This window comes from Protopterus annectens, chromosome 1.part0, assembly GCF_019279795.1.
Source record: "Protopterus annectens isolate FY-2018-M chromosome 1.part0, PAN1.0, whole genome shotgun sequence".
Lineage (NCBI taxonomy): Eukaryota > Metazoa > Chordata > Ceratodontiformes > Protopteridae > Protopterus > Protopterus annectens.
The window spans coordinates 1,659,529,339-1,659,541,480 of record NC_056725.1 but is presented as its reverse complement, the minus strand read 5'-3'; positions in this window follow the sequence as shown (position 1 = coordinate 1,659,541,480).

Here is a 12,142-nt window from a genome sequence, read left to right as displayed (position 1 = left end):
CTGGTATACAGATGGTCCTGGGTTCTAGTAAAAGGTGTGCAACCTTTCTTTTACTATTGTGACACTGCAGTTTATAACAATGAACTGCAACATAAACAAGTGTTTTCTTAACCCTCTTGTGGTGACAGGTGTAAGTTTAGGAACACCATAGACATGGCAGTGGGTTCAAGCACAGCATATTCCATGCACTTTTACTTTTGTCATAATTTATATTATGTATTAACAGATTATTATCAAATGTATGACTGTGGGTATACTGTGTACTATATTCCTGTAAGTATATTTCTGCTATCTGGACTGGCTTGGCCTTCACATTTGCCTAAGACACATACACAACTGCCTGTGTAATTTCTCACTGCTTCCCACTGTTGCCCACCACTTACCATCATGCAAACATGAGGCTCAGGGGTATGCACTGTCAAGCAGCATTCTTGCACAATGGTAAGTGGTGCGCAACATTTTCAAAGGGTGTGCACACTCCCAGTAAAAGAGATGGCTGAAATTGGTGGGAAAATATAAGTCTCCATTGGTCTTGATCCATGGTAGACATGACAGGTGTTCATGGAGAGGGTGTAAAAATTAGGGCTCAAAGATGGTGCATCTAGGAGTCCAAGATTTTTATTGGACTCCTAGTGAAACACTACAACACAAGGCTGCTGCAGGGGGACTATTCGGATTCCCAGTATAAGTCAGAAGCTCTTGGATAGTTTTGGCTAGGCTGTATCTAGTGCCACTGGTATCCTGCTCATTGATGACCAATGTAGTACCACTTTAGTGACCTATACCACAGGAAGAGGGATGCCCTCAATGCTTGGATCAAGGAATATAGGACTGTGGACATCCTACAAATGTGTAAGTATCAACTACAGAGAGCACTTGTAAGGCGTAAAAGCTGAATATAGGAAAGACTGGTATTCATAACGGTATTCTGTTCTGTTTTTCCACAGCTGCCATGGAAAGGGTGGTCAATGTTAGGACCAATGGCACATGGTATGTATGCAACAGAAGAGTAGTATTATTGTAGCATTAAAAGTTAAAGATAGCTTTTTTGGTATTTTATAGAGTTGTATCAAATTGAGCATGCATATCTCAACTGTAAAAGCAGGTATGCATCCATTAGTCTGTTGCCCAAAACAAGAGTACAATATTAGACTTTGTCAGAGGTTGTGTGTTCAAATATCACACTTCCCAAAAATACAGTACTGTTAACTCTTCAGTTATGTGTAACTTAAAGGTTTAAAGTAAAATCTCTATACCAGTGGCAGACATGCCGTGCTGTAAACTGTAATCTGCCTAATTGAAACACGCATATGTGCAATATGTGCACATGTAAAGGAGTACTTGCAGTCTGTAGTATAGTGTGCATGTGTTAGGAGCTGGTAGTCTTAAAAGTAAAAGTTATCTGCTAGGGGTGGTATTCTTAAGAATAAAGGTTAAGATAACAGAGTCAAATAATTGTATGAATCTCTTGTATGTCACATATGAAGGCACTAATCTTATCTCTTGTTTCTCTCTCACAGCAACCCTTATCTCTCTTTTTGTTAATTTTTTTTATTTTTTTGTTTTATTTTATTACATGTTGTCAATATGTGTCCATGTCATCATGAAATGCTCCACAGAACAGCAGGGTAGGCTTGCCCTAAAGGATCCACTTGCCCCCACTCCACCGGCTATGGAACCATTGTCCAGCACATCTGTGAGCCAACCTGACAGCACCACCTCTGCTGCCCCTGCATTACCTTTCCCCTTAGGTAGTCCTGCCCTGGAGGATAGTCCAGTGGTTCCCTCCAAGAGCAGTGGCAGAGCTGGTGAGTTTATCACCCTCACTGAGTTGCCAGTGATGGTGTGTAGGGTTGTGCACCAAACTGTTGGTGCACTCCTACGCCAACTGGAGAGGCTGCTCTCCCTCATTTTATGTAGTACCAGGAGGAGGAGAAGGAGAAGTCAAGTGCTCCAGCCAGTGGAGGAGTGAGGTGACACTGATGACAGTCCTGTGAGTGAAGACTCGATTCTCACTGTCACCCAGCTTGACGATGTTGGGTCCTGGATATCCCCACCCTCACCCCATCCGTGGTGCCCAGCAACCTCTTGTGTCCATCACTGTCTCTTGTCTTGTTTGTCTTTTCTGTCTGCAATTGCTTCCTCACCCACCCAACTTAAAAGACAAAGACATACCCATGTCTCTTTCTCAACATTCCTCTATCTCTTTCAAAAAAAAAAAAAAAGGGTACCTGTCCCACAAAAAATCATCCCATACAAAGCTCTCTATTTCACACATGTGTCTCCTTGACACACTTGAGTTGGTCCATTTGGCTATATAACATGATTGTGTTGTGGCCCCCCCCCTTTATCTGGGGGTGACAGTCCAAATAAAGCTAATATTCTGCATATATTATCAATTTTTACTGTTGAAAAAATGGATAACTATTCTTTTTTCATGCCTCCCTCCTGCACATTCCTGTATTGCTTTCCATTTGTTCTTCCCCCTGCTTGCTTCCCATTTCACCACTGTTGTATCTACTCCATTTCTTTTCTTTAATGCACTATTGTGTGATGGTGTGCATCATGCACCAATGTGCAGCAATGGTAATATGAAAGTTGTTAAAAGTATTAGATACAGTTGTTTTCGAACCCAGTACCATCTGGCCCTAAAAGGGAACGTATCACTGCATTAACACATGCTGCCACAATCAGTTAAGTAGCAGGTGTATTCTATATTCTAGAGACTCAGTATGACCTGTCAGAAATTAGCAATGCTGCCACTGGAATAGTTACATGACATTCCCTTATGTACTAATCATTCTTAAGGTCTCATTTTTGCCTGCCACCCAATGGCATGCAAACAAGGTAAGCACAGCCAAACCTTCCATTCATTCATACATTTCCTATGATTATGCTAAGCACCACATTGTGCAAATAATGGCCATAAAATAATAAAATAATAATAAAAACTGACAGAGAAAACACAATTTGCCAACAAATGAAGAGGAGGTTGGATATTAATGAAACAGAACCTGTGAAATGTCCACTACTTTCTAAGCCTAACCTGACACACCCACCTGATGTAGTCATTTCACAGTTGCCATCCATTAAACACAAACACTGAGCAAGTGTCTGCACTATATTTACATCTGCTACACGGTGATGGATTTGGGATTCATCAGGTCTTCACCATGCTGACAGCCCTGAATCTACACCAGATGTCAACCATGTAGCTAGGGAAACTGAAGGGGAGCTTAAACACAGAAGAGATGATATTGCTTTGGGATATATCTGCACAGAGGACTACTGATTTTGAGAAAATATGCATTTTGTCAGCTACATACTACATATGATGACATGTAACTATGAATAGTCTGTTTATTTTTTTTTTTATTTATTTTGATTTGCACAAACATTTACACTTTTATCTGTCTGCATTAGTTACAACTGTACTGATGGCATGGGCAAGTTTGTCAGGACATTTCACAGATATATCTGATTGGCAATACCTTCACATGGAATATTCTGTATTAAATCTGTAGGCATGTTTCAGGGACAGGCCATTTCATATCACTTTTATCATTTCAGTAATGCTTTCTTAGCCAAATGTGTCATTTGCCTGTTCCTTTGAGGTGTGGGAGCAAAGCTACATTTCTGTTATGGCACAAAAAAAGATATGTTGCTATTGTCATTCTCCTTTTTTTGCATCCAGACTAATTTAACTGAAATATATCTCTGCTGTTACATGTTAAGGTCAGTTCTGTACAAATCCCCCATCTTTTACTATATATTCTGTCCATGTAGACTCCTTTCTGTGGCTGTATTCCAAAAGTTTTGGAATTCGCAGGGAAAGCCTACATGGAGTCTACACCTATTACCTTATAGCTTGTTGAATAGCTCAACCATGTTGAATTGGTTAATTAGCATGCAATTCAACTGCTTATTCAGTAATTAGCATGTCATGGTGTTTACCTTGTTTTTGCAGTAGTGAACACCACTACACAGTGCTTACTGAATCTAAAACTTTCTGCGGTCGTGTATGCATTGTGCTGTGACACACATATGGTGAGAAATGACCATGTAGGCTTTATTGAATCCCCCTGAATGTGTTTCCTTAGTGCAGCAGGTTTAAGCAACATTGCGTTGTAGTAACCACACCATGCCATTTGGACATGAAGAACCATTCATTGTCGCTCGGCATTGGTGCACCACGTGAAATGCCGCACAAACACAGGAGAACAAAATGTGGAGGGCTTCACTGGGGATTTCTTATTTAAGTGTATGGTATCTGATTCTATTTTTTGACCAGATAGATAGGAAAGTGGTGAAATGGTGGGGCAAGCAAGGGAAAGCATTATAGGGATGTGCAGGAGGAAGGTAGGAAAGAACCATAGCTATCCACTTCTTCAACAGTAAAAAATGAATATGTATAGAATATTGGTTGACTTTAGACTGTCACCTCAACAAAGATGGGTGACAACAATGCAATCGTGTTGTGTAGCTAATTGTACTGAATTAAGTGCATTGGGAAGACACATGTGTGAAGTGGAGAGCTATGTCTGGGACCATTTTTTTTGGGGGGGGGGCAGTTGGCCATTTATAATTTTCTTATTTCAGTAAGAGTGGAATGTTGGGTAAGGGATGTAGGTATTTCTGGGTCAGGTAAACAGGGTATGTGAGGAAGCAGATGCAGACAAACAGGACAAGCAAGACAAGAGCCAATGATGATGAGGGACACATCAGGTTTGGGACACCATCATTGTGGACAGGAAGGGGACATCAGATGCCCATGCCCATCAAATGTGGGGACAATAAGAATCTAGTCCTTACTCTCAGAACTGCCATCACTGCCCCCTCCTTCGATTTATTTGCCCAGAATTCCAGCAAGCATCTTCTCCATCCAGCTGAGGCATGCACCAATGGTGCTTTCCATGACATCACGCACCATGCCTGGCATCTCCTGGTGGGTGACAAAATCACCACCTCTTGCAATACTCCTGGAGGGTACCACTGCACCAGCTGCCAGGGTAATGCTACCTGATGTGGAGGGCCCAGGTAATGCAGGGGCAGCAGAGGCAGTACTGCCAGGTTGGGTCCCAGATGTGCTGGGTGTCTGTGCAGGAGCCATTGGAATGGGTGCATGCTGATGCACAGTCATTGGCCTACCTCTCTGTGCTGTAAAGCATTTTGTGAGATGAAAAAAAGCCGTAGAAACCAAGCCAATGACCACACTCGGACAAATAAACTTAGCGCTTTCATCCACTTTAATGACGTGAACTTCATCAGAAAGCATTTTGTGAGATGTCAGAAAATGATGACATCTAAACATTGCGACCACACATATTAAAATAGAAAGAGATACGGGTTGAGGTAAGAGAAAAAAAGAGAGATAATTAGTACCATCATATGTGACATACGATCAATTAGTACAATATAAATAATTTATTTCTACTTTTACATTTTAGTATATTTTTTGATAACTAGAAGCTATTAACTGATGATTGCTTAAAGTAATCCTTACAATAGGCATGTATTGCACATATATTTCATCAAATAATACACATTAATTAGACAGCATGACATATATGCCAGTTTTGTTGAAATTATTATGTAATCTTTTAAGAAATGTTTTTATATTATCTGCTACTTGTGGGATTTGAACCCATAACATCTAAATGCAGTATTGCAATTGACTCCTACTGTTGGCTTCTGCTATAGACTAAAGCATGGATGCTTGGTTTTACAGTTAAGATATGCATTTTTAATTTGCAACTACTGCATAGAAGAGCAATGTAAAATAAAATATATTGTGCTGCATACATACCCTTTGCTTCCCTAAGTCTTTGCAAATTAATGGCGTAGGCTTCCCTGTTTGTTGTAATCACCTGGTCAGCTGTAGAATAAAAAGGAGCGAACTAGAGAAAACATTATGCATGTAAGTCTTGCCTATATCCAGCTTTCTAGCTAATTTAAATTATCTTTATTTGTATACTTACACAACTGTGGGATGTCAGGAGTCCTAAACTCATCCATCCACTGGTTGTGTGTATCCTGCTTGCACCTTTTAAGTCATTATAGTGGTGTCTGCATTGCTGTCTAGTGCGTGGAATGCCATTCACATTGGAGGCAGCCTTGGGCAGATTATTTCAAGCCTCAGATTTGTACTAAGACCCAGTAGAGCCCCCCTGCAGCACCCTTCAACTGTGGCACTCTACAAGGAGGCCAGTAAAGATTCTGGACTCCTTCACACTCCACCTTTGAGCTGTAAATTGGGCACCTTCCCTTCTAGCTCTAGACATGTCTGCTCAGGCCAAACAGCAACAGTTAAGAGTGTTTTCCCACCAATTCATGTTATCATGTTTAATGTGAATGCACATACCTGAACAACCATGCCAATTGAGTTTGTGTGATGTTAAGCAGACAGCAACAGTGACAAACAGTGAGGGGCACAGTTTTTGAAATAGGAAGGTTAATCTGACAATTAACATTACTTTATGGGTTGGTTACTGCTGTAACTGTTAGTTGATTTAACCTTGCAGACATGTATAGGGGCATAAACTTTATGACCTGACACATTTTGGTGTGGCTTTATACACTGATAGAATGAATTTATACAATGTGGGATTCAAACCTAAGCAAAATAGACAAACCATAGTCTTCCACACAGGTGATGTTTCATTCTTGCCATAAAAGAAGTGCTTGTTAGACATGCTAATTAATTATATATACATGCACATGACATGACACAGTGAGAGGTTAACCATGTATGTATGTGACCTGACAAGGTCCTGCCTCAGGATTCAATAAACTCTGTGTAGGCTTTGTGCAGAGCCTACATGGAGCTTACATGTTAGCGCAATGGTGCATGGTACTCTGCAGCATGCAGTGCATATTAATGAGGCGTAGCATGACTAAGCTAGGTTTTGTGGCTGGCATCAATGTTGCCGACCGGGAAATCATGTAAGCGAATACGGATACCAATTCCTTGTAGACTGGAGCACCTATGGTGTATGGATTTGCATGGAATGCTACAATGATCACCAGGGCTTCACAGATAACTGTGAATCTGTTAGTTTAACATATCTCCACAAAAGCCAATAATGCAGGGACATTTAACCAGAAATAAGGACATAATTGCCATAGATATAGCATAGACATGTGGCAGAATGAAACTCAAACATACCTGTCATTTCCTTTGAGCAAGATATGGGGACAAAGGCATACATAATGGAGGGGACAATGATCCAAAAATAGGGACAGATATTTAACATTGCACTTCCAGATGTAGAAAGTTGATAGAATAAATAGGTTGTACATTAGCATGAACTGCCTGAGGAGCATGAAGTTTGAACCACAAATGTCAGTCATGAGTTTCTGACTTCACTCTGCAATTGCATGCCAATGATTTGCCAGAAAATAAAAATGCAATGAGGAAAAGATCACAAATATGAGACAAAATCTGGACATTTTGCACAAATCAGGACAGATGATAGGTATGCACTCAAATGTATGCAATACTGAGTCACATCAGTGCAGAGATCATCCCAGTGATATGGCAGAAAGCCACAAATTTAATAAGGAAAAGATCTGGACATCCTGGGAATATCTGGACAGTTGAGAGGCATGAATGTGTAGTATATGGTCCAAACACAGTACAGCGCAGTGTACCTACAGTGCAGAGTATTGTGATATCTCATTCCTAGCATTCTGTACTGAGGCTTTGTTAATAATCTGTAATAGGACATGGGACTGCCATGTAAAATGATCACTCAGTGGAAGTGTGTGTATTGAATAGGGACACACAGATGAATTGTAGTAATGAACACAGGGAAAGAGGGCAGGTGAAACTCCCTCACATACAGCAGAGGAGGGCATGTTAATGGAAGATGGTTGTAGCAGCAACACTAAGTACATATCTATATGGTACAGTAAGGACAGTACATTAAAAATGTGTTGTCTGTGACTCTCACACAAGGTGACATAACAATGGGGAGGATGTCTGTGTGAGATAAGAATCCTTACATGAATAATGCAGTGGACATCTACCAGAGATCTGACATACAATTGGGGTAGGGTGCATACTGTGAAGCTGTGCAAAATGATATGCCTGAATATGAGTGTACTCTCAGCAGAGGTCTCCAGCAAGGTGCCACATGTAAAGAATCATGGAAAACATTACAATAACCAACCACAAGCATGGACAATAATAGAATAATACTACCACTAATTCCAGCCTCTGACATAACATATGTCATGTAGAGTGATAAGAGATGAGTCTGCACACACACTTGAACAACTATTATGATACATCCAAAATAAATGAGGGTAACCACGTGCACTGTCCTGGCACTGGTGCTAGGATGGACACTACTATACCTGTATGTGACAATATGGGCAATACAGGCTAGGCTAGTTGCCTTGTGTGCATGACACACACACACAGACACACACACACACACACACACACACACACACACACACATATATATATATATATATATATATATATATATATATATATATATATATATATATATATGGCACAATCCACACTGTCACAGAAGAGATATATGCCATTAATGTCAAACACCTATGTATGTAGTGTGTGCATAAGCAGAATAGGTAGCACGCATGCATCTGGAGTAACAACTTGAGTGGTCTTCCACACCATCAGACAGTCATGTATATTCCACAGAAAGAATACCTAGGTATGGCCAATAAGCTGTGTGACAGCACACTGTGACAAAGGTTGTACACTTCAGTTACACATCACTGGAAGATGCGTATGGAGGTATATGAAGAAGGGTTCATTATACACAGTTATTGGTGTGATGAAGGCTGGTAACCATGAAGTTATTATAGCCTCTGATGTGCATGTCCTTCACATATCCAGTACTTGTGTTTCATTCAAGGGAGTAGTCAGCACTGTGACCACATGCTGGTGGATGTACCACTTAACCTTTACCCAAAGACACAGATCACATACCTATTGGTCTGATTATAGGGTGTAATGTCGACATTATACTTGGGTGGTATGTCTGTTTCCCGATTCAACAAATCCCTCCATGTTTCTTGTCAATGTAGGTGTTATCATAACTGTGGCAGCAGTCTCTGGTATGTATTGATACTCTCTGTATTATACTAATATTACAGTTGGACTCAATGATTGCCCACAAGCTGTGGTCCTTCAGGAAGCTGGTTGGTCACAGCATGTGTGTGTCTTCTGTTATATCTATCACTTAACTACTGGACAGGAAAGGGCCTAGCAGACACCCCTGATGTACTGACTTGATCACTGGACCTGAGATATATGTCACATCACACATTTTAACATAGTGAGATGCCATGTATGTCATACACTAGTCTACCCATTTGGTGATATAGCTGTCTATGGCCACATATGACAGTGATGATTGAATACTGCAGTGTGGATTTGTGTCAAATGCATTGACCTGTTAAAGTTCCACAAGATGATACTGTTGTCATCATGCATGCCCTCAATGACCTTTTTGTAGACATCTATCAGCTGTAACAGACCTGATGTAGTATTAACAACGCACACAGGTCTGCTGCACACACCTGGAATATTGCTAGTGTATATGTAGAAGAGGTCCATGATGACATGTTGGTCTACCTCACAGTCAAGGAGAGTCAGGATACCTCTATACATGCATGTGTATCTGGTAATGTCCCCCCAGCTCAGCTGGATGCATGTTACATCCTTGTATGGGAATATAGGTCATGTGGAGTGTGTGTTGAACTGTGTATTGAACCATAACAATAAGGTGTATGTGCTGAGTCTTGCCATATGTGATCTGTGATGTTGTCACAATCTATTGATTCCATGTGATAGGCCTGTAAGAGGGTAAGACAGTGCATACTGCTTATTGTGATCTGGCCTAGGGTTTTGACACAATCACACATGAAGGTATCATTGAGAAACCCCCCAAGCTGGGGATTAAACCTTACATCAGTTGATAGGTAACCATCTGACTCACTGACAGAACACATCATGTGAAAGTCAATGAATCAACCTGAACCAGTAGAGCTGTTACCATTGGCAAACCCCAGGGATCTGTGCTTGGCCCTTCACTGTTTGAACTGTATTTCTCGAAAATTCATGCCAAAGTATATGGCCTTTGGCTTACCAAGTTTGCTGATTCTTGCATATCGTGTGTAATCATTGATTCCATCAATGGTGATAACATAGTACAGGAGGAGTTAACATACACAACTGAATGGTGACAAAGGCATGCATTGTACAAATGAATGCAGAAATGTCTGTTTTTAATGTTGTCTGTCTGAAAAGTAGACTTCCATGTTGATCACAGCATTGACAGCAGTCTTTCTATGTAGAAACACAGTAATGCAAGTGCTGAGAACACATGCATATAGCAATCTGAAAATTGACCACTAAGTGTCCACACTGCTATTGAAAGCCTATGTTGTGCACATCATAAGTCATGTCATCATACTGAGATCTTAGGATTGTATGATATCACTGTAGTCAAACCTCATTACAATACTAATAGAGTATAATGCTCTTTTTACATGTACCTCACCAGATGTGTAAAAGCTGGAGAAACCACAGGGCTTTCTCAAAAAGATAACACAGGGCCTATAAACCATGCCATCATGTATGTGGATAGATTAAAAGCCATTTCACTGTGTATAGGATGAGGTGACTTCTGCTTCATCTCCAGGCCAGTCTCTGACCCTCCCCTGGAGGGAGTACTGCCTATCCAAAAATGTGATTTAGTTGAGGACATCAGCAGTGTCTGTTGAGGAGTACATGACAGTGTCCCACATGCTGGTGTAAAATGTTATGCATAATTTTACACAATAGCTCACACCCAGTTAACTGCAGTGAGACTAGAACCCCTACCAATACAGCTACAGAATCTACAGAACACAGTACTTTATGAAAGCACCACAGCTCAAATCCAAGTTGGAATGTATCAGACAACACTTTATGGCTGATGACATCAGCAGTATCTGATGAAGAGAAGATAACAGTATCCCATATGCTGGTGTAAAATGCTATCCATAATGTCAAGCAACAGCTCACACCCACTTGACTGTAGGGAGTATAGAACCCCTACCTATCTGATTATATAGACCCTAGGACTTTATGCACGCACCACAGCTTATGTCCTAGTTGGAGTCTGACAGACAACACTTTATAGCTGATGGCATCAGCAGTGTCTGTTGAGGAGAAGAAAACAGTGTCCCACATACTGGTGTAAAATGCTGTCTGCACTGTCAAGCCTGAGCCCATATACACAGTTGACTGCAGTGAGAATAGAACCCCTACCTATCTAAGTACATGGCCTTTAGAACCCAGTACTTTACACAAGTGCCACAGCACAAGTCTGTCTTATACAACTAATGTAGGTAAACTTATAGTAGATGACATCAGAAGGCCATGTGAGAGACATGGGGTATGAAATGGATGTGTAGGCATGTGCAAGAATCAAAATATTGGCAATGTATGTCAATGGATAAGCAACTGTAGGATACACACGTCTGCTGTGCTGTCTACACACACACACACACACACACACACACACACACACACACACACACACACACACACACCAAGTCAATTACAGTGAGAATAAAAGCCCTACCTATCTAAGTACACATACTACAGAACCCAGTACATTACACAATGCCATGACACAAATTTGATTTATACAAGAGTGCAGGTGAACTTATAGTAGATTACATCAAAAGGCCATGTGGGGGACAACAGGTTGGGAGGCCTGCATAGGCACATAGCTTCATAGATTCATATGATGCCACTATGCTAATAGCACTACAGTGTTAGAAGCCTAACTATGTTAAAACACAAGTACCCTTACTGAGCATAGTTGGATGGTCATTTTTAGCAGAGCAAGTTTGTGAGCAACATCAACTGACCCTGTCTATGAGGGGCATAGGTGCCAGCCCAGAGGTGACTTCACAATCACCCAACCAGTACTCAAGGTTGAGCTTAGACATGGTAATTGAGGAGCACTGCTTCATATGCAGTGGGAGCCTATTATACAGGAGTGTAAATTGTTGTGGGATATATTGGGGATACATCTGTCTCCTCGGCATGATCTGTTTATGTCACAGGATTGGTTGAGAACCCTGGGGAAAATTATTTTTGTACCAT